The sequence below is a fragment of the Anomaloglossus baeobatrachus genome, chromosome 2 (assembly GCF_048569485.1).
Source record: "Anomaloglossus baeobatrachus isolate aAnoBae1 chromosome 2, aAnoBae1.hap1, whole genome shotgun sequence".
Taxonomy (NCBI): Eukaryota; Metazoa; Chordata; class Amphibia; order Anura; family Aromobatidae; genus Anomaloglossus; species Anomaloglossus baeobatrachus.
The window spans coordinates 32,038,748-32,066,193 of NC_134354.1; the positions used below are offsets into that span (position 1 = coordinate 32,038,748).

Here is a 27,446-nt window from a genome sequence, read left to right on the forward strand (position 1 = left end):
GCCTAACTCCTAACTTAGAAAAAGATTTAAAAATGGTAATAAAGCTTTTTAAAAGGTTGTAGAGCAGCCAATCAGCAAGCTTATAGGCTGTGGGCACTTATTATTATTATTATTATTATTAATAATAATAATAGTAATAATAATTTATAGAGCACCATTGATTCTATGGTGCTGTACATGAGAAGGGGTTACATACAGAATACATCTAAGTTACAATAGACAGCCCTGCATTTGCAAGCTTACATTCTATAGGATTTTGGGGAGAAGACAGTAGGTTGGGTGTTGGTCGGGCGGCAGCTCCGCACGGTGGTGAGGCAGTACCTGTGGTGGTGGTGAAGCAGTGGGGTCATTGGAGATCATTGGCATCTCTGAACAGATGAGTTGTCAAGTTCCGTTTGAAGCTTGCAAGTGTAGCAGATTATCTGACGTGTTGAGGCAGCGAATTCCATAAGACAGTGGATGCTCGGGAGAAGTCTTGAAGGCGGTTGCATGAGGAGCGAATGAGTGAGACGGAGAGAAGGAGATCTTGGCAGGACCAGAAATTAGGGGTTGGAGTATAGCGGGAGATTAGTTTGGAGATATATGGAGGAGACAGATTATGGACAGCTTTAGTATTAGTATTAGTATGAGCCAATGGAGGGATCTGCAGAGGGGAGAAGTGGGGTGGTGGTAAGGAGTAAGATGAATCAGTTGGACAGCAGAATTAAGGATGGACTGTCGAGGTGCGAGAGTGTTAGCAAGGGGGCCACAGAGGAGGATGTTACAGTAATCAAGGCGGGAGATTATGAGGGCGTGCACTAGCATTTTGTAGATTGAGAATTGAGGAAAGGACGGATTCTGGAAATATTTTTGAGTTGAAGACGGCAGGAGGTGGTGAGGGATTGGATGTGATATGAAGGACAAGGCAGAGTCAAAGGTCACTCCAAGGCAGCGAACTTGGGGTACTGGGCAGAGTGTGATGTTATTTATTGTAATAGATAGATCAGGTGGAGAGTGTAGGTGAGATAGAGAAAAGATGATTAGTTCATTTTTGGCCACATTGAGCTTTAGGAAGCTAGAGGAGAAGGAGGATATGGCTGATAGACACTCCAGGATTCTGGACAGTAGAGATGTGACATCTGGGCCAGAGAGGTAGATCTGAGTGTCATCAGCATATAGGTGGTACTGGAAGCCATGGGACTTTATGAGTTGGCCAAATGTATAGATGGAGAAGAGTAAGGGTCCCAGGACAGAGCCTTGAGGGACTCCAACAGAGAGAGAGCGGGATGAAGAGGTTATGTGGGAGTGGGAGACACTAAAAATGTGGTTGGAAAGGTATGAAGAGATCCAAGAGAGGGCAAGATCTCTGAAACCAAGGGAAGAGAGGATCTGTAATAGGAGGGAGTGGTCGACAGTGTCAAAGGCTGAGGACAGGTCTAGAAGGAGGAGTATGGAGAAGTGACTGTTAGCTTTGGCAGTAAGTCATTAGTATTTTGGTCAGGGCAGTTTCAGTAAAATGATGTTGATGGAAGCCGGATTGTAGATTGGCAAAGAGAGAGTTAAGGTGGCTTTACACGCTACGAGATCGCTAAAGCGATCTCTTTGGGGTCACGGAATTTGTGACGCACATCCGGCCGCTTTAGCGATGTCGTTGCGTGTGACACCTATTAGCGATTTTGAATTGCTGCAAAAACGTTCAAAATCGCTAATCGGTGACATGCCCTCCTCTTCCCAAATATTGTTGCTGCAGCAGTAACGATGTTGTTCCTCGTTTCTGCGGCAGCACACATCGCTCAGTGTGACACCGCAGGAACGAGGAACCTCACATTACCTGCGTCCCGCCAGCAAAGAGGAAGGAAGGAGATAGGCGGGATGTTCGTCCCGCTCATCTCCGCCCCACCGCTTTGATTGGGCGGCCGCTTAGTGACGTCTCTGTGACGCTGCCGAACCGCCACTTTGGAAAGCGGTCACAGCGACGTCGCAGAGCAGGTATGTGCACGTGACGCTGCCGTAGCGATAATGTTCGCTACGGCAGCGATCACCACATATCGGCCGTACGATGGGGGCGGGTGCTTTCACGCTCGACATCGCTAGCATCGGCTAACGATGTTGCAGCGTGTAAAGCGGCCTTAAGATGAGAGGTGGGAGGAAAGTTCAACATGGACGTGCTGTTCGAGGAGTTTTGAAGCGAACGGGAGCAGCGATATGAGGAGATAGCTGGTAGTAGAGGTTGGATCGAGGGAAGGTTTCTTTGGGATGGGTGAGATTATTACATGTTTGAAAGCAGAAGGGAAGGTACCAGAAGTTAAAGATAGGTTGAAAAGATGTGTTAAGGCTGGAATAAGAGTAGTAGTGAGGTTGGGTAGGAGGTGGGATGGGATGGTGTCAAGTGCGCAGGTGGGGAGGTGCGCTTTCGAGAGAAGATGTGCAAGCTCTTCTTCAGTGATGGCGGGGAAAAAGTTTATGGAGGAGGGGCAGTGGTCTGTTATATGAAGGGGTTGCAGTGATTGAGCAGAAAAGACTTCCCTTGTTTAATCGATCTTATCTTTAACCCTTTAGTGACGGAGCTAATTTTCACCTTAATGACCAGACCAAATTTTGCAATTCTGACCAGTGTCACTTCATGAGGTTATAACTCTGGAACGCTTCAACGGATCCCGGTGATTCTGAGATTGTTTTTTCGTCACATATTGGACTTCATGTTAGTACCAAATTTAGGACAATATTTTTTGTGTTTATTTATGAAAAAAATTGAATATTGGCAAAAATTTTGAAAATTTAGCAATTTTCAACTTTTGAATTTTTATACCGTTAAACCAGAGATTTCTGTGACACAAAATAGTTAATAAATAACATTTCCCACTTGTCTACTTTACATCAGCACAATTTTGGAAACAAAATTTTTTTTTGTTAGGAAGTTAGAGGGGTTCAAAGTTTATCAGCAATTTCTCATTTTTACATCAAAATTTACAAAACCAGTTTTTTAGGGACCACATCACATTTGAAGTGACTTCAATAGGCCTAGATGACAGAAAATACCCAAAAGTGACATCATTCTAAAAACTGCACCCCCCAAAGTACTCAAAACCACATTCAAGAAGTTTATTAACCCTTCAGGTGCTTCACATGATCAAAAGCAATGTGGAATGAAAAAAAGCAAAAATTAAATTTTACCTAAAAATGTTGCTCTAACCCAAATTTATTCACTTTTAGAAGAAATAACACAACAAAATGGACCTCAAAACTTGTTCCCCACTTTCTTATGAGCGCGCCGATACCCCACATGTGGTCAGAAACCTCTGTTTGGACAAATGGGAGGGCTCGGAACAGAAGGAGCAATATTTGAATTTTGGAAAGCAAATTTGGCTGAAATAGATTGCGGGCACCATGTTGCATTTACAGGTCCGCTAAGGTACCTAAACAGAAGAAATCCCTCACAAGTGACACCATTTTGGAAACTAGACCCCTCAAGGCTTCTATCTAGGGGTATAGTGAGCATTTTAGATCCACAGGTACTTCACAGATTTTGTTAACGTTACGTTGTCATATTGAAAATTTTAATAATTTTCTCAAAAATGTTGCTTTAGCATCAATTTTCTCACTTTTTCAAGAGGTAATTCCAAAAATTTGACCTCAAGTTTTGTTAACCACTTTTTTATGAGCGCGGTGATACCTCACATGTGGTCTGAAACCTTTGTTTGGACAAATGGGAGGGCTTGGAACGAAAGGAGCAATATTTGAATTTTAGAAAGGAAATTTGGCTGAAAAAGATTGCGGGCACCATGTCGCATTTGGAGGTCCCCTAAGGTACCTAAACAGCAGAAACCCCGCACAAGTGGCCCCATTTTGGAAACTAGGCCCCTCAAGGAATTTATCTAGATGTTTGGTGAGTACCCTGAACCCTCAGGTGCTTCACAGAATTTTATAACGTTGAGCCATGAAAAAAAAAAATAAAATTTTACCACAAAATTGTTATTTCAACCAGGTAGCTTTTTTTTTTACAAGAGTAAAAGGAAAAAATTCAGCATAACATTTATTGTGCAATGTCTCCTGAGTTTGGCGATACCTTATATGTGGTGGAAATCAACTGTTTGGGCGCATGGCAGGGCTCGGAAGGGAAGGAGTGCCATTTGACTGCAAAATTGGCTGGAATCAATAGCGGACGCCAGGTTGCATTTGGAGAGCCCCTGAGGTGCCTAAACAGTGGCGGTCCCCCACAAGTGACTTCATTCTGGAAACAAGACACCTCAAGGCTTTTATCAAGGTGTATAGTGAGCAGTTTGAATCCACGAATACTTCACAGAATTTGATAAGCTTAGGTTGCCATATTGAAAATTTTCATTTTTTTCACAAAACTGTTGCTTTAGCATCAAATTTCTCACTTTTTCAAGAGACAACAACAAACCGTGGACCCCACAGGTTGTTATCCAATGTCTTATGAGCACAGGGATACCCCACATGTGGCCAAAAATCTCTGTTTGGATAAATGGGAGGGCTTGGAATGGAGGGAGCACCATTTGAATTCTGGAAAAGTTGAAATAAATTGCGGGCACCATGTCACATTAGCAGGGCCCCTTGGGTACCTATACATCAGAAAACCCCCACAAGTGACCCCATTTTGGAAACTGGATTTTATTCAGGAGTATAGTAAGCATTTTGAATCCACAGGTACTTCACAAAAATGTTGCTGTAGCAACAAATGTCTCACTGTTAGGCTCTGTGGCCATGATCCAGCGACACGGCATCTAGTACACAGTGTCAGCCTCCTGCAGAGATGTGAGTGTTGTCCACGGGAGAACGCAGCTGCCCAAGCCCACGATTTGGGTTCAGGCCGAGGTGGAGCTCTATGCTACCTGCAGAGAACACTCATCTCCGCAGCATAAATTGACATGCTGAGGCTCGGGAAGCTGCGCCACAGGTCGGTTTATGCTGCGGAGAAAAGAAGCACATTGGGCATGGGATTTCTAAAAATCCTTCCACTGTGCTTCTACTGCACAACGCAGCATTATGGACACAGGGAAAACACTCTGCGCCCAAAACGCTGCAAACCCTGATTGTGGGCGCACAGCCTAAATGCTACAATGGATGAATGGATAGATGTCAAACAAATATAACGTCCCATTCCCCTGCATATTCTAAGCTGGCGCCCTTTAGTGCCTTTCATGTGGCACTAAAGGGTGCCTAGCCTTGTATTTAGCCCCCCAAAAAATTAATAATTAAAATAAACGACGTGGGGTCCCCCCTATTTTTGATAGCCAGCTAGGGTAAAGCAGACAGCTGTAGCCTGCAAACCACAGCTGACAGCTTCACCTTGGCTGGTGATCAATTTGGAGGGCTCCCCAGGCGTTTTTAAAAAAAAAAAAAAACGTGGGGTCCCCCCCAAATTAGATCACCAGCCAAGGTGAAGCGGACAGCTGGGGTCTGGTATTCTCAGGGTGGGAAGAGCCATGGTTATTGGACTCTTCCCAGCCTAAAAATAGCAGGCCGCAGCCGCCCCAGAAGTGGCGCATCCATTAGATGCGCCAATCCTGGCGCTTCGCCCCAGCTCATCCCGCGCCCTGGTGCGGTGGCAGACGGGGTAATATATGGGGTTGATACCAGCTGTAATGTCACCTGGCATCAAGCCCTGGGGTTAGTGATGTCACGGCATCTGAACAGATACCCGACATCACTAACCCAGTCAGTAATAGAAAAAAAAAAGACAAAAAAAAATTTATTTGAAAAAACACTCCCCGAAACATTCCTCTTTTACCAATTTATTGAAAATAAAGAAATGTAATCCATTTTGGAGGTCCCACGCCGACTCTGGATCTTCTAGAATATGGGGGGCACGTTCAGGGAACGTATCCCCCATTTTCTGGAAGAGCAAGCTCTCCATGAGCAGTGTGGGTGCAGTAATCTGAGAATACTGCACTCACACTGCCCCGGTCCAACCTAGGGCAGAGTGACCTGCAGTAACCTCATTCCAGAATATGAGGGGCACGCTCACAGAACGTACCCCCCATTTTCTGGAACAGCAGCCTCTCCATGTGAGGAGTGTGGCTGCAGATCACTGCACTCACCCTCCCCCGGTCCACAGTGGAGCCTGTGCATCAGCGACGTCAGCAGGATCCCTGCTTGCAGGGATCCAGCTGACAGCCGCTGTCTGCGCATGCGCGGCCAGCATTGAAGAAGGAGGCGGCGATCGCGGGCCCGGAGCGGCAGACAGGTAACGTATAACCGGGGGCTTGGGGGGGGGGGGTGACGGGGGGTGACCTAGTGGGACCTGGGGACACCTTTCTGCCGCATGTGACGTGTCACATGCGGCAGAAAGAGCAGAATGAAGGCGGCCGCGCGCTGTGCGCCGCCATCTTCCACGCTCCGGAGGGGGGAGGGGGGTGGTGGCTCTGGAGAACCGGAGGGGGCTCCGGTGACCAGAGGGCTCCGGTGGACCGGAGGAGGGGTCAGGGGGAGGACATTTCCCTCCGATCTGAAATGTTTGATCATTTCAGATCGGAGGGAAATGACTGCAGAGCCGGCGCCGGCGGCAGTTTTCTGTGCGCTTCGGCGCCATTTTGGATGTCCGGTGGGGGTAGGGGTGGGGGTGGGGGGACTCTCCGGTACCGGGGGCTTTGGGGGCACTAGGGGGTTAGATTTCTTTCTCATCTGACATGTTTGATCATGTCAGATGAAAAAGAAATCAGTTTTACCGGCCATTTCTTTTTTTTTCATGTGTTCGTCAGTATACGGTGTATACCGCCGATTACATGATCGGGGTCCAAAAAAAACACCCCGATTCATAATCTGGGGGGTCTCAGCTACCCCCGGTAGCTGAAACCCCCGAGATTTTCGGTCGCTGGGGGGCGCTACAGGGTTTTTTCGGGCCGCCGCTTTAAAGCGGCGGAACAGAATAAGTACCCTGTTTTGCCGCCGCTTTAAGTCGTACGGCCGTCGTTATGAGGTTAAAATATGTGGTAAAGTCTTCTGCGGAGATGAGAGAGGTTGGAGGGGGCAATGGTGGGCGAAGGAGGGAGTCAAAAGTATTGAATATCTCTTTGGGGTTGTGTGATAAAGATGATACGAGGGTTCTGAAGTATTCCTGTTTAGCCGAGGTGAGGGCCGAACGAAATGTGTGAATTGCATTTTTGAATGTGGTGAAATCTTGCTTGGAGTGTGTTATCTTCCACCGCCGCTCATCAGCCCTAGACACTTGCTGAAGATTTTTAGTGAGGCTCTTTTTCCAAGGTTGTCTATTGATTCGTCTCACTGCCATGCGCAAGAGGAGAAACCTAATCAATAGCTGATGTGAGAGTGGCGTTGTAGACAATGGTGGCTCTGTCTGTGTCATAGAGTGAAGATATGGAGGACAGCGGTAGGATAGAATCAGAGAGGGTGTGAATGTTGAGATGTGCAAGGTTTCTGCAGGGGTGTGCTAGGTACTGGACAGGGGGGGGGCAGATGAGGAGCACAGAGCTGAAAAAGTCAGTAGATGGTGGTCAGATAGGGGGAGAGGGGAGGTTGTGATGTCAAATAGGGAACAGATACGGGTGAAGAAAAGGTCTAGTGTGTGTCCATCTTTGTGGGTGGCAGAGGTGGACCACTGAGACCAGAGGATGAAGCGAGGGACAGACATTTGGAGGCTGCCGACTGGTGGGTGTCAGTGGGGATGTTGAAGTCACCCTGATGTTACACAAAGGAGCAATGTGTGTGAGATATTATACATGGGGCAGTGTGGGAGAGATATTATGGAGTGGGGCAGTGTAGGGGGTGTATTATTAATTTAATTTTCTGAGGGAAACACTTCATTTTCTGGGGGGGATATTATACAGAAGAGCAGTGTTGGGTGGGGGATATTATACAGAGGAGCAGTGTCTGTGGGGGATATTATACAAAGGAGCAGCTTGTGTGGGGTCAGTGTTAATATTTTTAGGTTCTTCATTTACTTTCTATGTAACCATAATTGGTATGGTGACAGAAGCCCTTTTAAGCAATTTCTTTATCCACATTTGTTTTCAGGGCAATTGTCCTGCTCTTATCCCATTTTGCTTCATTTTGCAGCCCCCTAGCCCTTACTATGAACATTTTACAGCCCAGAAGTTCGGGTCTCCTTTGGCTTGTATGGGGTTGATTTTGTGGGATCAATGTGGGTCCCATATGGAACTTTTTTTTTAATCCATGCGAGTTCAGCAAACCAGGATATCCACAGGTCCACTCAACACCAGTTATTACATGATGCACCCAAACACTTATCTAGAAACACAGTCATATTATTACACATGAATTCTGACCTCAAATGGAGGAAACATAAACAATGTTATCTATATAAAGCTTACTGCTCCTCTCCCTCCTCCCTTCACAAAAGCAATTATCCACCACTATCAAGGTTGGTTTGTGGTTTGCTGTACAGATCATCTGGAATATCTGTCTCATGGACGGAGAGAATGACCTCTGTAATAACTAATGTTTTACCCAGCTTGCTATCTCTCTTTTGTGCATCACTTACATTAGTTCAAGGGTCGGGAACCTTTTTGGCTGAGAGAGCCATGAACGCCACATACAGTGCCTACAAGTAATATTCAACCCCCTGCAGATTTAGCAGGTTTACACATTCGGAATTAACTTGGCATTGTGACATTTGGACTGTAGATCAGCCTGGAAGTGTGAAATGCAGCAAAAAAGAATGTTAATTCTTTTTTATTTATTTTTTTTAAATTGAGAAAAGTTTATTCAGAGGGTCATTTATTATTCAACCCCTCAAACCACCAGAATTCTGTTTGGTTCCCCTAAAGTATTAAGAAGTATTTCAGGCACAAAGAACAATGAGCTTCACATGTTTGGATTAATTATCTCTTTTTCCAGCCTTTTCTGACTAATTAAGACCCTCCCCAAACTTGTGAATAGCACTTATACATGGTCAACATGGGAAAGACAAAGGAGCATTCCAAGGCCATCAGAGACAAGATCGTGGAGGGTCACAAGGCTGGCAAGGGGTACAAAACCCTTTCCAAGGAGTTGAGCCTACCTGTCTCCACTGTTGGGAGCATCATCCGGAAGTGGAAGGCTTATGGAACTACTGTTAGCCTTCCACGGCCTGGACAGCCTTTGAAAGTGTCCTCCCGTGCCGAGGCCAGGCTTGTCCGAAGAGTCAAGGCTAACCCAAGGACAACAAGGAAGGAGCTCCGGGAAGATCTCATGGCAGTGGGGACATTGGTTTCAGTCAATACGATAAGTAACGTACTCCACCGTAATGGTCTCCGTTCCAGACGAGCCCGTAAGGTACCTTTACTTTCAAAGCGTCATGTCAACGCTCATCTACAGTTTGCTCATGATCACTTGGAGGACTCTGAGACAGACTGGTTCAAGGTTCTCTGGTCTGATGAAACCAAGATCGAGATCTTTGGTGCCAACCACACACGTGACGTTTGGAGACTGGATGGCACTGCATACGACCCCAAGAATACCATCCCTACAGTCAAGCATGGTGGTGGCAGCATCATGCTGTGGGGCTGTTTCTCAGCCAAGGGGCCTGGCCATTTGGTCCGCATCCATGGGAAGATGGATAGAACGGCCTACCTGGAGATTTTGGCCAAGAACCTCCGCTCTTCCATCAAGGATCTTAAGATAGGTCGTCATTTCATCTTCCAACAAGACAACGACCCAAAGCACACAGCCAAGAAAACCAAGGCCTGGTTCAAGAGGGAAAAAATCAAGGTGTTGCAGTGGCCTAGTCAGTCTCCTGACCTTAACCCAATTGAAAACTTGTGGAAGGAGCTCAAGATTAAAGTCCACATGAGACACCCAAAGAACCTAGATAACTTGGAGAAGATCTGCATGGAGGAGTGGGCCAAGATAACTCCAGAGACCTGTGCCGGCCTGATCAGGTCTTATAAAAGACGATTATTAGCTGTAATTGCAAACAAGGGTTATTCCACAAAATATTAAACCTAGGGGTTGAATAATAATTGACCCACACTTTTATGTTGAAAATTTATTAAAATTTAACTGAGCAACATAACTTGTTGGTTTGTAAGATTTATGCATCTGTTAATAAATCCTGCTCTTGGTTGAAGTTTGCAGGCTCTAACTTATTTGCATCTTATCAAACCTGCTAAATGTGTAGGGGGTTGAATACTACTTGTAGGCACTGTATTTTAAAATGTAATTCCATGAGAGCCACACACACCAGGGGGGTGCGGCGGCAGTGGAGCGGGTCAGAAGGTCCCAGGAGGCAGGGTAGGCGATGCTACGGGCACGGAGGAGGGGGGGGGTCGCGGCTCAAGAGGGTCAGTGTGCGGGGGGTCTCATGGCAGCGGGCGCCATTGATCTGCCAGTGGGCTGGTTTGAATCTCCCGCAGTTGACGAGATCGACTTCAAGAAAATGGCCTAGGAGTCCTATCTGCGTATGCGCCACCTCCGCAGCCATTTTCTTGAAGTCGATCTCGTCAACTGCAGGAGATTCAAAGCAGCCCGCAGTTCGCCAGCTATTGCGGGCTCGCCGCCGCGACACCCCATGAGCCCGCAGTATCGCCGACCCTGGGCCACCACTGTTCCCGCTATAAGCCATATGCGGTTTGTAAGACGCACCCCCATTTTTCCCCCAGTTTTCGGGGAAAAAAAGTGCGTCTTACAAAGTGGAAAATACAGTATTTTTTTATTAAAGATTTGTCTGCGAGCCAGATGTAGCAATCAAAAGAGCCACATCTGGCTCGTGAGCCATAGGTTCATGACCCCTGCACTAGTCCATTATAAAATAAGAAAGCAGAAAGAGACCTGCTGCACTTTGTGTGGGTTTCTAAAGGGATTCGAGATAGTTCCACATCTGTGAATGTCTCACATCATAAAATATTACAGACTAGCTCAATCGTCAGAAGTCCACTTGGCCATCACGCACCTCATTGGGTCAGGAGCTTAATTATGGCGTCCCCCAAAGTTTCCACTTCGTCTCGTTCTTTGGTGTTCTCCCGGGAAAAGGACACTCGTTCTTTATCCTTCCGCTATCTATCGTTGTGGGAATGCCTCACATCATAAAATATTACAGACTAGCTCAATTGTCACAAGTCCACTTTGGCCATCACACACCTCATTGGGTCAAGAGCTCACTCATGGCATTCCACAAAGTTTCCACTTCATCACCATCTTTGGTCCTCTCCCAAGAAAAGGCCACCCTTTCTCTGACTGTCCACTCTCTATCATTGTGGAATAAGCTTGTTTTAGAGTGGTTTCCAGGAATATTGATGACCTACCTCCCCATAAGTATATGCGATTAGTGGAGGTCTCACAACCGGAACCCCCTCACCTGATACCGGAACACCACTTTTCCTTGAATTTTTAATGACCACGGTTTCCATTCACTTTGAAATTTATATGATAGGTCATACATTTTTTTATTCCTCGACAACCCCTCGTTGACTACACCCAGATTCCAGAACTCAGACTTTCATCTTGACTTGTAGTTTTCCTGGTGGATTAATTTTGAGAATTGGAAAGTTACAGATTTTTTTTGGCACCTTCTATAAATTACCGAATTGTTAAAACTTTTGCAATTAGGAAATGGTGCACTTGTTTAGACGTTTGAAGGCTGATAAAATGGACTTTACAACAAGAACTTCATTGGAATCTCTAGGCACTAGGTCATCCAACAAAAGGAATAATGTCATCTTTTTACATTTATTTCTCTCAAGCTTGGCAAACTGCAGATAAATGGGAAGCAGACACAAGTAGACTACTAGAAAACGCAGATTGGATACAGACAACCAAAATGTCTATTGGCAAGTCCTTGGTTGAAGTGTTTGAAGGTCCTTCTCAGATGATATCTGGTTCACACTAGATGGTTGTACATGTTTCAAATCTCATCACCAATATGTTTTCCAAAATGTAGCTGTAAGGGGACAATGTATAGTGGGAATATCCAAACATCCTTGTCAGTTATGGGAGTTTTTATCACCAAAAATGACAAACAAGTGCTAAATACTCAAATTCCAAAAACAGGCAATCCCCGATTTATGATCATCTAATTTACAACCATCACTGGTCACAAACATTGGATGTTTAAAATACAAAAACATAATACTCACTGCTAACTTCTTCAGTAGCCATCCGGTCCTCTTCTGTCTGCCAACAAGCACGCCGTATTTCCAGCTACTTCACTATATGCCAGGACTTCTGGCCTCATTCGTTCACGGCACATCTTAAAGTCATATCATTATTGCAACCTTACGACACACAGTGAACTCAGGCCTGAATGTGGTCAGAAATCCTGGACATAGGGGAGGAGGACGGGGATGTGCCGTGCTTGACGAAGGAAAGAATAGGACTAAATGGCGAGCAGCGGGGCTGCTGAAGAAAAACTAATACCTTTCTGGTCACCTGCTTCTCACCATCTGGTCCACTTTTTTCCAGTATTTCCAAATTTTCTCGACACTGGAAGGAAGAGGACCAGATGGCGAACAGCGGGGTGGCCGAAGAGGTGAGCATTGCTTAAAAAAACTAATACTCACCTTTCTGGTCACCCACTTGTCACCGTCGGGTCCACTTTTTTCCACTATTTCCAAACTTCCTCGACGACAGAAAGAAGAGGACCAGATGGCAAGCAGTGGTGCGGCCAAAGAGGTGAGTATTGGTTAAAAAAACTAAAACTCACCATTCTGGTCACCCGCTTATCACCCTATGGTCAGCTTCTTTCCACTATTTCCAAACTTCCTCGATGACGGAAAGAAGAGGACCAGACTGTAAGCAGCGGGCGGATGAAAAGGTGAGTATTGGTTAAAAAAAAAAAGGAATACCTTTCTGGTCACCCACGTCTCACCGTCTGGTCTTCTTTACACCATTTCCAAATTTCCTTGAAGACGGAAAGAAGAGGACCAGACGGCAAGCAGCGAGGCTGCCAAAGAGGTGAGTATTGGTTAAAAAAACCCCTAAAACTCACCCTTCTGGTCACCCGCTTCTCACCGTCTGGTCTATCTTCTTTCCACCATTTCCAAACTTCCTCAATGATGGAAAAAAGAGGGTCAGATGGCGAGCAGCGAGGCTGCCAAAGAGGTGATTATTGGTTAACAAACACTAATACTCACTTTTCTGGTCACCCGCTTCTCACTGTCTGATGTCCTCTTCTTTCCACCATTTCCAAACTTCCTCAACAATGGAAAGAAGAGGACCAGATGGCGAGCAACAGGGTAGCCGAAGAGCTGAGTTTTGGTTAAAAAAAATTAATACTCACCTTTCTGGTCAGGTGCTTCTTACCGTCTGGTTCTCATCCTTCCACCATTTCCAAACTTCCAAGACTTGGTCTATACTGGAGAGGCTAAAGATGAAGCATTCAGCGGTGGAAAGAAGAGGATCGGATGGTGGTCGGCGAGAAATGGGGCAATAAGGTGACTAGAAGTTTGGTTTTTTTCCTCCCTGTTTTAACTTACTTCCACATTTCGGCCACGAACAGACATACAGAATGTTTCTAGTTCATAACCTGGGAATAGCTGTACCTCCAGTAGCACTGAGAAATGTTTTGGGGTTTTTTCCGGCCATTGCCAGAACCCAGTACAGTACAGCTCTTTGGAAATAGTTAAACATAAACTAGGTTGACTAATGATAAACTCACTAGTATCCTGACTGCCAAGCTTGATGTGGTCTGGCAGCCGTAGGTGTCATGCCTGGTTGGTTCACCACACTGGCCGTGAAGTAATTTTCTCGAGATATGTAGGCTTAAACATAACATTGGCCCCTATTTATCTCCCTTGGATGCCTTGCTTGTAATCCTCATGTATGTCGGAATGTTTGACCTTGGATATCCACCTGGGAAACAAGCTTCTGTGTGATTTCATTGCTTCTTTCATTGTGTATATCATCAGGTTTGCTAATGGTCAGCGATAAAGCAGCGGTTAGTCATTATTATCCAATTACTGTTAAATAAATCGCTATATCCTTTCCCCAAAGACTGCTTCACACAATAACTAGCATTTACAACACAAATAAAGGATAAAATGTTCCCAAATAATCTAATCTTTATAAAAGCTACCATTAAAAACAGTGGAAAATCAGGACATCGGCACAGTAGCCTAATATGGGGGATAACCGGGTGACCCGGGTGTGTCAAGGTTTACAGACAGTCCTGTGGTGTTCGGCTGCAGAAGGTCGTTGCGTTTGGCTGCACAAACTGCTCCTGACATTCTATTCTTCCTTCTGTGATGTAAATCGAAGCCTGTGTATCTTCTCTGTTCGCAGTTAATCCTTTTCCTTTTAGGACCCTACAGATATCCTCATCTCTCAGCTGTTATTATCCTCATCACTACACCTTGTGTCTTTAAATACCCGCATTTCCCCTTGGTGTTTGCTGGTGATAGAATTAAATTTCTATATGGGCTTGAGTGCAAGCAGTCAGCTTGTAGTCATCTGAAGAAAAATTGTTGTTTGTTGCTGTACCTCTCCCTGTGTCATCTTGGTTGATAAGTTTCTCTTTATTTTCCCCTGTTGTGTTGCCTGAGTATTCTTTAGAAGTTAGTGGGGTTGAATAAGCGCTCCTGCCATCCATTCCTTACCTAGGGCCCAGCTCAAGGTCAGCCAGGGCCGGGTATCTTGCTTCACGCATACGTGTGGATCCCATTTAGGGTGGTCAGGGGAGCCAGGGGCCAGTGTAAGGTTTGGTCAGGAGTCACCATCTCCCCCTTCCCTAGACACAGGTGTTCCCTCTTCCATTCCCTCCCTTTTTGCCATTTGCTTGGTATTTCCCCATACCTAGCGTGACATCGGGGTAGTTTGCCTTTGCGGAGTTGTCAAAATTCATTCTCGCACTACTGTTTCTGCTTGGACTGACTGTTTGAATGGCAAGCTGAGCCAGTAAAGCTGCTTTGTTTTATCGTATTTCTGCCACGAATCATAATGCAGAGTGCAGATGTTGAGATGGGATTGTCATTGCCTGTGCCCTCTGCATAGGCAGCAAGCAAGATGAAAAACCTAACAAACTTACCAGTATAACAAAGTAAGTTTTGTTTTCTCAGCCACTGCTTGTGTACAGAGCAGAAGCCGATGAAAAAAACTTATCTGGGCTGCTGCGCTCTGCACAGGCAGCAAACAGGATGACAGAGGCTGAGAAAGACAGTATTAAATCAAACAAACTTAAAGATGTTTTGTTTTACCATGTTCCTACCACCAATTCCTATGCAGAGTGTAGGTGCTGAGATAGATCATTCCCTGGGCTCTCTGCATAGGCAGCAAGCAAGATGACAAACCTAAGAAACCTCCCAGTATAGCACAATAAGTTTTGTTATCTCAATTACTGCCTGTGTGAGAGCAGAATCCCATGAAAAAAAATAATTTTGGCTGCTGCACTCTGCATAGGCAGTAAACAGGATGACAGAAGCTGAGGAAGACAATATTGAATCACGTACTCTGCATGTGTATTGCACTTTCCTCTCCCACAACTCTCGCTTGTAACTTTATGAAAGAAGAGATAGAGACCTGCTGGGAGAAAGGTCAGAAATTTAGGAAAATGTCCCTACACTAACATTAAAATACAATTTAGTTTTTTTATACACTTTTCTACTGGTTTTAGGGCTAGGGTTAGAACTAAGGGTTAAGGCTAGTGTTAGAACGAAGGGGTCAGGCTAGTGTTAAAACTAAGCGGTCAGGCTAGGGTTAGAACTAAGGGTTAAGGCTAGGGTTAGAACTAAGGGTTAAGGCTACGGTTAGAACTAAGGGGTCAGACTAAGGTTAGAATTAAGGATTACATCTAGTGTTAGAACTAAGGGTTAAGGCTAGGGTTAGAATTAAGGATTAAGTCTAGTGTTAGAACTAAGAGGTCAGGCTAGGGTTAGAACTAAGGGTTAAGGCTAGTATTAGAACTAAGGGTTAAGGCTAGGGTTAGAACTAAGGGTTAAGTCTAGTGTTAGAACTAAGGGTTAAGGCTAGGGTTAGAACTAAGGGTTAAGGCTAGTATTAGAACTAAGGGTTAAGGCTAGTGTTCGAACTAAGGGTTAAGGCTAGGGTTAGAACTAAGGGTTAAGTCTAGGGTTAGAACTAAGGTTAAGGCTAGGGTTAGAACTAAGGTTAAGGCTAGGGTTAGAATTAAGGATTAAGTTTAGTGTTAGAACTAAGAATTAAGGCTAGGGTTAGAACTAAGGGTTAAGGCTAGGGTTAGAACTAAGGGTTAAGTCTAGGGTTAGAACTAAGGTTAAGGCTAGGGTTAGAACTAAGGGTTAAGGCTACGGTTAGAACTAAGGGGTCAGACTAAGGTTAGAATTAAGGATTACATCTAGTGTTAGAACTAAGGGTTAAGGCTAGGGTTAGAATTAAGGATTAAGTCTAGTGTTAGAACTAAGAGGTCAGGCTAGGGTTAGAACTAAGGGTTAAGGCTAGTATTAGAACTAAGGGTTAAGGCTAGGGTTAGAACTAAGGGTTAAGTCTAGTGTTAGAACTAAGGGTTAAGGCTAGGGTTAGAACTAAGGGTTAAGGCTAGTATTAGAACTAAGGGTTAAGGCTAGGGTTAGAACTAAGGGTTAAGTCTAGTGTTAGAACTAAGGGTTAAGGCTAGGGTTAGAACTAAGGGTTAAGGCTAGTATTAGAACTAAGGGTTAAGGCTAGTGTTCGAACTAAGGGTTAAGGCTAGGGTTAGAACTAAGGGTTAAGTCTAGGGTTAGAACTAAGGTTAAGGCTAGGGTTAGAACTAAGGTTAAGGCTAGGGTTAGAATTAAGGATTAAGTTTAGTGTTAGAACTAAGAATTAAGGCTAGGGTTAGAACTAAGGGTTAAGTCTAGGGTTAGAACTAAGGTTAAGGCTAGGGTTAGAATTAAGGATTAAGTTTAGTGTTAGAACTAAGAATTAAGGCTAGGGTTAGAACTAAGGGTTAAGGCTAGGGTTAGAACTAAGGGTTAAGGCTAGGGTTAGAACTAAGGGTTAGGCTAGGGTTAGAACTAAGGGTTAAAACTAAAGGTTAAGGCTTGGGTTAGAGATAAGGGCTAAGGCTAGGGTAAGAACTAAGTATTAAGGCTGGGGCTAAACTTATTGCTATGGTAATAAAATAGTGACACAAAAAATCGAAGTGAAAAATAGGAAAAGAATGTGAAACATTTTAACAAAAATAAAAAAATAGGCAAAATATAATTGCATCAATATTTTCTTAAACTACAACACATGTGCATGGGGCATAAAGGGGTCAATATGCAACTGGTGGAATTGGTTCGGAGAAGGAGAATGGTCCTCTGGTTAGGGGGCAAAAATCCAGAAAAATCCATATAAAAGAGTGCGTAGGCTTGTATAAATAGTTCATTAATCCATGTGCAGCCGGCACCTCTCTGGATTCTCAGGCATCTTGTATATGAAGCAAGTGTCTGCCTGATACAAAACAATGAGAGTCGCTGTTTATATCATCCATAAAGCTGTTTGCACAGGACATTTCTTTGGCCGGGGAATCCTTACTGTATAAGTCTCTGTGAGTCTGTATGTCTTCAGATTTGCTTACAGTCAGCAATAAATCAGCCGATATTTAGTTACGAGCATTGTGGAGCAAAAATTTGTTATTGGAAGAACGAAGACTTGTCCAAACTTTTCTTTAAAACAATAAAAATGATTGATGTGTCATTGTTGGGGGGTCTCGCTGCTGACACCCCCACTAACACCAAGAGCAAGGAGCCCCCAGTGGGAATGGATCGTGATAGTAAGTATGTGTGCACACCAAGTCTACACAGTGAATGAGCCGCACACACAGATACAGTGCCTTGCGAAAGTATTCGGCCCCCTTGAATTTTTCAACCTTTTCCCACATTTCAGCCTTGAAACATAAAGATAAAAATGTTAATGTTCTGGTGAAGAATCAACAAGTGGACACAATTGTGAGGTTGAACGATATTTATTGCTTATTTTACACTTTTTTAAAAAATAAATAACTGAAAATTGGGGCGTGCAATATTATTCATCCCCTTTACTTTCAGTGCAGCAAACTCACTCCAGAAGTTGATTGAGGATCTCTGAATGATCCAATGTTGTCCTAAATGACTGATGATGATAAATATAATCCCCTGTGTGTAATCAAGTCTCCGTATAAATGCCCCTGCTCTGTGATAGTCTCAGTGTTCTGTATAAAGCACAGAGAGCATCATGAAGACCAAGGAACACAACAGGCAGGTCCGTGATACTGTTGTGGAGAAGTTTAAAGCCGGATTTGGTTGCAAAATGATTTCCAAAACTTTAAACATCCCAAGAAGCCCTGTGCAAGCGATCATATTGAACTGGAAGGAGGATCATACCACAGCAAGTCTACCAAGACCCGGCCGTCCATCCAAACTATCATCTCAAACAAGGAGACGACTGATCAGAGATGCAGCCAAGAGGCCCATGATCACTCTGGATGATCTGCAGAGATCTACAGCTGAGGTGGGAGAGTCTGTCCATAGGACAACAATCAGTCATACACTGCACAAATCTGGCCTTTATGGAAGAGTGGCAAGAAGAAAGCCATTTCTCAAAGATATCCATAAAAACTGTTTTTAAAGTTTGCCACAAGCCACCTGGAAGACACCAAACATGTGGAAGAAGGTGCTCTGGTCAGATGACACCAAAATCAAACTATTTGGGCACAATACCAAACTATATGTTTGGCACAAAAGCAACACAGCTCATCACCCTGAACACACCATCCCCACTGTCAAACATGGTGGTGGCAGCATCATGGTTTGGGCCTGCTTTTCTTCAGCAGGGACAGGAAAGATGGTTAAAATTGATGGGAAGATGGATGGAGCCAAATACAGGACCATTCTTGAAGAAAACTTGTTGGACTCTGCAAAAGACCTGAGACTGGGGCGGAGATTTGTCTTTCAACAAGACAATGATCCAAAACAAAAAGCAAAATCTACAATGGAATGTTTCACAAATAAACGTATCCAGGTGTTAGAATGGCCAAGTCACAGTCCAGACCTGAACCCAATTGAGAATCTGTGGAAAGAGCTGAAAACTGCTGTTCACAAACACCTCCATCCAACCTCACTCAGCTCCAGCTGTTTACAGAGGAAGAATGAGCGAGAATTTCAGTCTCTCCATGTGCAAAACTGATAGACACATACCCCAAGCGACTGCAGCTGTAATCGCAACAAAAGGGGGCGCTACAAAGTATTAACCTAAAGGGGATGAATAATATTGCACGCCACAATTTTCAGTTTATTATTTTTTAAAAGGTTTAAAATAAGCAATAAATTTCGTTCAACTTCACAATTGTGTCCACTTGTTGTTGATTCTTCATCATAAAATTAACTTTTTTATCTTTATGTTTGAAGCCTGAAATGTGGGAAAAGGTTGAAAAATTCAAGGGGGCTGAATACTTTGGCAAGGCACTGCATATACCAGCAGTGAATAAAATGAGCACACAAATATATACTAGAAGTAAATAAACCACATTTCCATTTTATCCTCTCCTTCTTCCAAGAGCCATAACTTTTTTACTTTTCCATCTATATAGCCATATGAGGGCTTGTTTTTTGCGGGACAAGTTGTACTTTTGAACGACACCATTGTACTTTTGAAGTACACCATTTATTCTGCCCCATATTGTACTGGAAAATGGGAAACAAAATTCCAAATGCAGTGAAATTGCAAAAACAAATTGCAATTGCACGAATGTTTTTTCTTTTTTTTATTTTTTTTTTATTTACCATGGTCACTATTTTGAAACACTGACCTGGCTTTGTGATTCTCCAGGTCGGTACGAGTTTGTAGACACCAAACATGTATAGTTTTACTTTTATCTAAGTGGTGGCAAAAAAATTCAAAAAGTTGTAAAAAAAAAAAAAAAAAAAGAATTGCGCTTTTCTTGCCATTTTCGGAGACCCCTAGCGTTCTCATTTTTCGGGATCTGGGGCTCAGTGATGACTTATTTTTTGCGGCTTGAGGTTACGTTTTCAATTCTACCATGTTTGGGTGGATGCAGAGTTTTGATCGCCTGTTATTGCATTTTAATTCAATGTTGTAGTAACAAAAAAAACGTAATTTTGGTGTTTTGATTTTATTCTCGCCATGCAGTGTACCAATTAAATTTATTGATTACATATTTGATAGATCGGGCATCTTTTTCGCGATACCAAATACAGTGCCTACAAGTAGTATTCAACCCCCTGCAGATTTAGCAGGTTTACACATTCGGAATTAACTTGGCATTGTGACATTTGGACTGTAGATCAGCCTGGAAGTGTGAAATGCAGCAAAAAAGAATGTTATTTCTTTTTTTTTTTTTTTTTTTTTAAATTGTGAAAAGTTTATTCAGAGGGTCATTTATTATTCAACCCCCTCAATCCACCAGAATTCTATTTGGTTCCCCTAAAGTATTAAGAAGTATTTCAGGCACAAAGAACAATGAGCTTCACATGTTTGGATTAATTATCTCTTTTTCCAGCCTTTTCTGACTAATTAAGACCCTCCCCAAACTTGTGAACAGCACTCATACTTGGTCAACATGGGAAAGACAAAGGAGCATTCCAAGGTCATCAGAGACAAGATCGTGGAGGGTCACAAGGCTGGCAAGGGGTACAAAACCCTTTCCAAGCAGTTGGGCCTACCTGTCTCCACTGTTGGGAGCATCATCCGGAAGTGGAAGGCTTATGGAACTACTGTTAGCCTTCCACGGCCTGGACAGCCTTTGAAAGTTTCCACCCGTGCCGAGGCCAGGCTTGTCCGAAGAGTCAAGGCTAACCCAAGGGCAACAAGGAAGGAGCTCCGGGAAGATTTCATGGCAGTGGGGACATTGGTTTCAGTCAATACCATAAGTAACGTACTCCACCGCAATGGTCTCTGTTCCAGACGAGCCCATAAGGTACCTTTTACTTTCAAAGCGTCATGTCAAGGCTCGTCTACAGTTTGCTCATGATCACTTGGAGGACTCTGAGACAGAATGGTTCAAGGTTCTCTTGTCTGATGAGACCAAGATCGAGATCTTTGGTGCCAACCACACACGTGACGTTTGGAGACTGGATGGCACTGCATACGACCCCAAGAATACCATCCCTACAGTCAAGCATGGTGGTGGCAGCATCATGCTGTGGGGCTGTTTCTCAGCCAAGGGGCCTGGCCATCTGGTCCGCATCCATGGGAAGATGGATAGCACGGCCTACCTGGAGATTTTGGCCAAGAACCTCCGCTCCTCCATCAAGGATCTTAAGATGGGTCGTCATTTCATCTTCCAACAAGACAATGACCCAAAGCACACAGCCAAGAAAACCAAGGCCTGGTTCAAGAGGGAAAAAATCAAGGTATTGCAGTGGCCTAGTCAGTCTCCTGACCTTAACCCAATTGAAAACTTGTGGAAGAAGCTCAAGATTAAAGTCCACATGAGACACCCAAAGAACCTAGATAACTTGGAGAAGATCTGCATGGAGGAGTGGGCCAAGATAACTCCAGAGACCTGTGCCGGCCTGATCAGGTCTTATAAAAGATGATTATTAGCTGTAATTGCAAACAAGGGTTATTCCACAAAATATTAAACCTAGAGGTTGAATAATAATTGACCCACACTTTTATGTTGAAAATTTATTAAAATTTAACTGAGCAACATAACTTGTTGGTTTGTAAGATTTATGCATCTGTTAATAAATCCTGCTCTTGTTTGAAGTTTGCAGGCTCTAACTTATTTGCATCTTATCAAACCTGCTAAATCTGCAGGGGGTTGAATACTACTTGTAGGCACTGTATGTGTTTTTTATTTTAATATTGTTTTATTTTCAATGGGGGTGATTTAAGCTTTTATTTTTTTATTTTTTTACTATCTCATAAAACTTTTTTGTTACATTTTTTATATATTTTATTAGTCTCTTTAAGGGACTTTATGCCTGCACAGTCCAATTGCTTCTCCTGATCTGAGCGATGCTTCAGCAGAAATGCTGGTCTCCTGTAAGTGCCGGCATTCATAGGAAACACATCATGGCAGCGACAGGAGTTGTCATCTAACTACACACTGCCATGCCAACCCATCACAGGGACGCCGTTAGCAGTGGGGAATGACGTGATCCCCGCCAGAGCACCTCAGAGTTTGACAGCACAATCTATGGGGTTAACAGGTGCGGGTAGATCTCCGATCTTCCGTACCTGTTAAGGCCCTGTTACACGCTACGATATATCGGGCGATATATGTCTGTCAATCTGTTCAACAGACTTGTGTGGGAATGACTGCGGGCTTGCCGCTTGAGACCGCAATAACGGGCTAGACACGGCCAAGACACATACCAGTACGTACTTGGCCATGATGGGGTTAAAGGAATGGGTGAACTGCAATACCAAGAGAGGTTAGTAAACTTGGGGTTATTCATTTTGGAAAAATGAAGGCTTGGGGGGGCGATTATTACAATGTACAAATACATGAAGGGAAAGTACCCAGATCTTTCTAATGATCTTTTCACATCTAGGCCTGCGACTAGGACAAGGAAGCAACCTCTACGTCTAGAGGAAAGAAGAATTAATCATAGTCACATACTCAGATTCTTTACTGTAAGAGCAGTGAGAGTATGGATTCTTTACTGTATGAGCAGTGAGACTATGGATTCTTCACTGTACAAGCAGTGAGACTATGGATTATTTACTGTATGAGCAGTGAGACTATGGTTTCTTTACTGTATGAGCAGTGAGACTATGGATTTTTCACTGTTCAAGCAGAGAGACTATGGATTATTTACTGTATGAGCAGTGAGACTATAGATTCTTTACTGTATGAGCAGTGAGACTATAGATTCTTTACTGTACGAGCAGTGAGACTATAGATTCTTTACTGCACGAGCAGTGAGACTATAGATTCTTTACTGTACAAGCAGTGAGACTATAGATTCTTTACTGTACGAGCAGTGAGACTATGGATTCTTTACTGTACGAGCAGTGAGACTATAGATTTTTTACTGTATGAGCAGTGAGACTATGGATTTTTCACTGTTCAAGCAGTGAGACTATGGATTCTTTACTGTACGAGCAGTGAGACTATAGATTTTTTACTGTATGAGCAGTGAGACTATGGATTATTTACTGTACGAGCAGTGAGACTATAGATTCTTTACTGTAGGAGCAGTGAGACTATGGATTCTTTACTGTACGAGCAGTGAGATTATAGAATTTTTACTGTATGAGCAGTGAGACTATGGATTATTTACTGTACGAGCAGTGAGACTATGGATTCTTTACTGTACGAGCAGTGAAACTATGGATTTTTCCACTGTTCAAGCAGTGAGACTATGGATTATTTACTGTACGAGCAGTGAGACTATAGATTCTTTACTGTACGAGCAGTGAGACTATGGATTATTTACTGTACGAGCAGTGAGACTATAGATTCTTTACTGTAAGAGCAGTGACGATATGGAACTCTCTGCCACATGATGTAATGCTTAATTCACTACTAAAATTTAAGGAGAGCTTGGATGTCTTTCTGTAAAATACAATATCACAGGTTATGGGTACTAGATTCTGTGATTGGACATTGAGCCAGGGAACTAGTCTGATTGCCGTATGTGGAGTTGTGATGACATTTTTCCACTAATATGGAGCTTACTGTCTGCCCTATGGGGTCTTTGCCGTCCTCTGGATCAACATGTTGGGTTAGAGGTTGAACTCGATGTACTTAAGTCTTCCTTCAATCTTAAAAACTATGAATATATATTAGGTTTTTTCACTGCTGTTATACAGTCATATGAAAAAGTTTGGGCACCCCTATTAATGTTAACCTTTTTTCTTTATAACAATTTGGGTTTTTGCAGCAGCTATTTCAGTGTCATATATCTAATAACTGATGGACTCAGTAATATTTCTGGATTGAAATGAGGTTTATTGTACTAACAGAAAATGTGCAATCCACATTTAAACAAAATTTCACCGGTGCAAAAGTATGGGCACCTCAACATAAAAGTGACATTAATATTTTGTAGATCCTCCTTTTGCAAAAATAACAGCCTCTAGTCGCTTCCTGTAGCTTTTAATGAGCTCCTGGATCCTGGATGAAGGTAGATTTGACCATTCCTGTTTACAAAACAATTGCAGTTCAGTTAAGTTTGATGGTCGCCGAGCATGGACAGCCGCTTCACATCATCCCACAGATTTTCAATGATATTCAGGTCTGGGGACTGGGATGGCCATTCCAGAACATTGTAATTGTTCCTCTGCATGAATGCCTGAGTAGATTTGGAGCGGTGTTTTGGATCATTGTCTTTCTGAAATATTCATCCCCTGTGTAACTTCAACTTTGTCACTGATTCTTGCACATTATTGTCAAGAATCTGCTGATACTGAGTTGAATCCATGCGACCCTCAACTTTAACAAGATTCCCGGTGCCGGCATTGGCCACAAAGCCCCAAAGCATGATGGAACCTCCACCAAATTTTACTGTGGGTAGCAAGTGCTTTACTTGGAATGCCGTGTTTTTTGCCTCCATGCATAACGCCTTTTTGTATGACCAAACAACTCAATCTTTGTTTCATCAGTCCACAGGACCTTCTTCCAAAATGTAACTGGCTTGTCCAAATGTGCTTTTGCATACCTCAGGCGACTCTGTTTGTGGTGTGCTTGCAGAAACAGCTTCTTTCCCATCACTCTCCCATACAGCTTCTCCTTGTGCAACTTGCGCTGTATTGTTGACCGATGCACAGTGACACCATCTGCAGCAAGATGATGCTGCAGGTCTTTGGAGGTGGTCTGTGGATTGTCCTTGACTGTTCTCACCATTCTTCCTCTCTGCCTTTCTGATATTTTTCTTGGCTTGCCACTTCTGGGCTTAACAAGAACTGTACCTGTGTTCTTCCATTTCCTTACTATGTTCCTCACAGTGGAAACTGACAGGTTAAATCTCTGAGACAACTTTTTGTATCCCTCCCCGGAACATCTATGTTGAATAATTTTTGTTTTCAGATCATTTGAGAGTTGTTTTGAGGAGCCCATGATGCCACTCTTCATAGGAGATTCAAATAGGAGAACAACTTGCAAGTGGCCATCTTAAATACCTTTTCTCATGATTGGATACACCTGCCTATGAAGGTCAAAGCTCAATGAGGTTACAAAACCAATTTAGTGCTTTAGTAAGTCAGTAAAAAGTAGTTAGGAGTGTTCAAATCAAGAAATTGATAAGGGTGCCCATACTTTTGCACTGGTCAAATTTTGTTTAAATGCGGATTGCACATTTTCTGTTAGTACAATAAACCTCATTTCAATCCAGAAATATTACTCAGTCCATCAGTTATTAGATATATGAAACTGAAATAGCTGCTGCACAAACCCAAATTGTTATAAAGAAAAAAGGTTAACATTAATAGGGGTGCCCACACTTTTTCATATGACTGTATATTTATGTATCAAGTTAATTTGCTGCTGTTATATACTTATATAGCTTTGTCACTGCTGGTATATATATATATATATATATATATATGTATACACACAGTATATACCAGTAGTGACAAAACTATTTATATAAGTATATAACAGCAGCGAATTAACCTGATACATAAATATATAAAAAGCAGTGAAAAAACCTGATACATAAATATATACCAGAAGTGAAGAAACCATATATATATACACAATATAAAACTAAATACCCAGCAAAAGATTTACCAAATACTGTACATGAATATCCACCAGCCATGAATAAATCACAAAAACTAGAAATGAATAAACTGTAAACATAGCTGAGTGAATAAATCCCGCGGCTGCAGTTCTTATTCCGTCCACTAGTTTAATGCAAAAAAAGCCACTCATAATTAAAACTGGTCACTGCAATAGGGGCTCAGAGATGTGTGGCACATGCACCTGTGCCATGAATTGGGGCTGCTTTCAAAGAGAACATTGGGAGAAGCAACAAAAGCTGTGGCCACCGGTATTTGAATTGCGACCAGTAAAGCAGGGAAGTGAGCGGGATCCTAAAAGTGTGCACCGCTGCAGAGAGGTTCCTGGTGGAAGGACAAACCTTGCACAAGGGTCCATCAGAGAACCTCAATTGTGTCCTGAGCCTACGGCTCCCCTCGCGTTGGGCCACTTGGATACCATCTGAGGTTGTAATAGGACATGACGGGGAAAAACAGATGTTTTGGCTCAGCTGCTGGAAGGCTAATATCCAGGGCGAGAACTAGACAAGAAAGTACCCAACAGAACAGCGTCAGCAGAACAGGATAGTATGGCCAGCTCTGTCCAGAAGACTGCAGGTTCAATAAAGTGTTTGTCATGTTGCAAAGAATCTGTTAGTGTGATGTGTTATCCTGCTGCTGTGACCGACGGTGGGGTGGCGGACTACCCTTGGAGTCTCAAGCAAGTGTTGCACCCCCCAGCCAGGGCGGAACACATGCACAAGTTCATGTAATAAACAGAAACGGTTCCGCACTAAACCGTGCAATACCTTACACCGAAGACCTTAGAACAGCCTCAGTCCTCCTTTTAGAAGAAATGGTAATGGGTGCACGTGGACGAGAAGAGGAGATATCCAGAACAGAAGTCCATAAAGTAGAAAACCATACACCATCCAAGATCCAGAAAGTGCTTTTAGTCCATATAGCGTGCAGGTAAAATAGCGGGGAAGAGAGAGCCGTGTGCAGGCCCCCCCCAGGACGACGGCCGTTTCGTCGGGGGGGGGGAGCGAAACGGCCGTCGTCCTTGGGGGGCCTGCACCCGGCTCTCTCTTCCCCGCTATTTTACCTGCACGCTATATGGACTAAAAGCACTTTCTGGATCTTGGATGGTGTATGCCGTGGTTTTCTACTTTATGGTCATGCACAAGTTCAGACTAGTGAACTGGAGCGAAGCCCAGTCGCCCATCACATGGCTCCCCCTTACACAGGTACGGCAGAAAATTAGGTAAATTAAATGTTTCAAAAACAGCAATTTTAACATCAGAAACTGTGCAGCCATTAACAATCATTTAAATCTGATAATGCAGCTCGTGGAGCTGGTTTGCAACTGCATCACGGCCAGGCATGCACATCATATAAACATCCGTGCAATATATGTATTTATATATATACCGCACACATGCTCTGCAATAAACACTCATTGCAAACATACATACAAATGTTTTCACATACTGTACTGTAAAAAATAATACAGAAAGACCTACTTTTATATAGGATAGCTGCAGGATTAGGTCAGATGTGTAAAAGCAGCAGCCTCTTCGCCCTGCACCGTGCCGGCCCCATCCTTCACTGCTCGCCTCTGCACAACAGCAGTATGGTCTCACTGTTACTAACATTTACAATGCAGAAAGGAGCGGCCTCTATGTGACGAGGAGCAGAAAGAGGCTCATAAATGAGCAGAGGATGACAAGGCGGCAGCAAGTAGAGGCTGGCAGTGACTAGCAGCTCCTTCCTACTGATGCACTAGGGCTGTAAAATGGTTGTAATAATGGTTAGGGGGCTGCAAAAGGAAACTGAATATGGGTAAGAGCGTGCCAAGTGCCCTCCAAAAGAAATGTGGATAGGGAAATTACTTAAAGGGCTTCTGTCACCCTAGTAATTTTGGTTAAATTGAAAGTAAATGAAGAAACTAAAAATTTTAACAATGA

The 27,446-nt window shown here is 43.5% G+C and overlaps 1 protein-coding gene across 1 annotated transcript in view; it reads right to left on the bottom strand.

Annotated features, from left to right (window-relative positions):
* The window catches only part of B3GALT5 (beta-1,3-galactosyltransferase 5), a 59,921-nt gene extending 32,776 nt beyond the window's left edge, over nucleotides 1-27,145 (bottom strand). The window contains exon 1 of the mRNA XM_075332903.1: nucleotides 27,003-27,145. The gene's annotated coding sequence lies outside the window, so the exon portion shown is untranslated. The remainder of the gene's footprint in view (nucleotides 1-27,002) is intronic.
* Nucleotides 27,146-27,446: the final 301 nt, after the last annotated feature.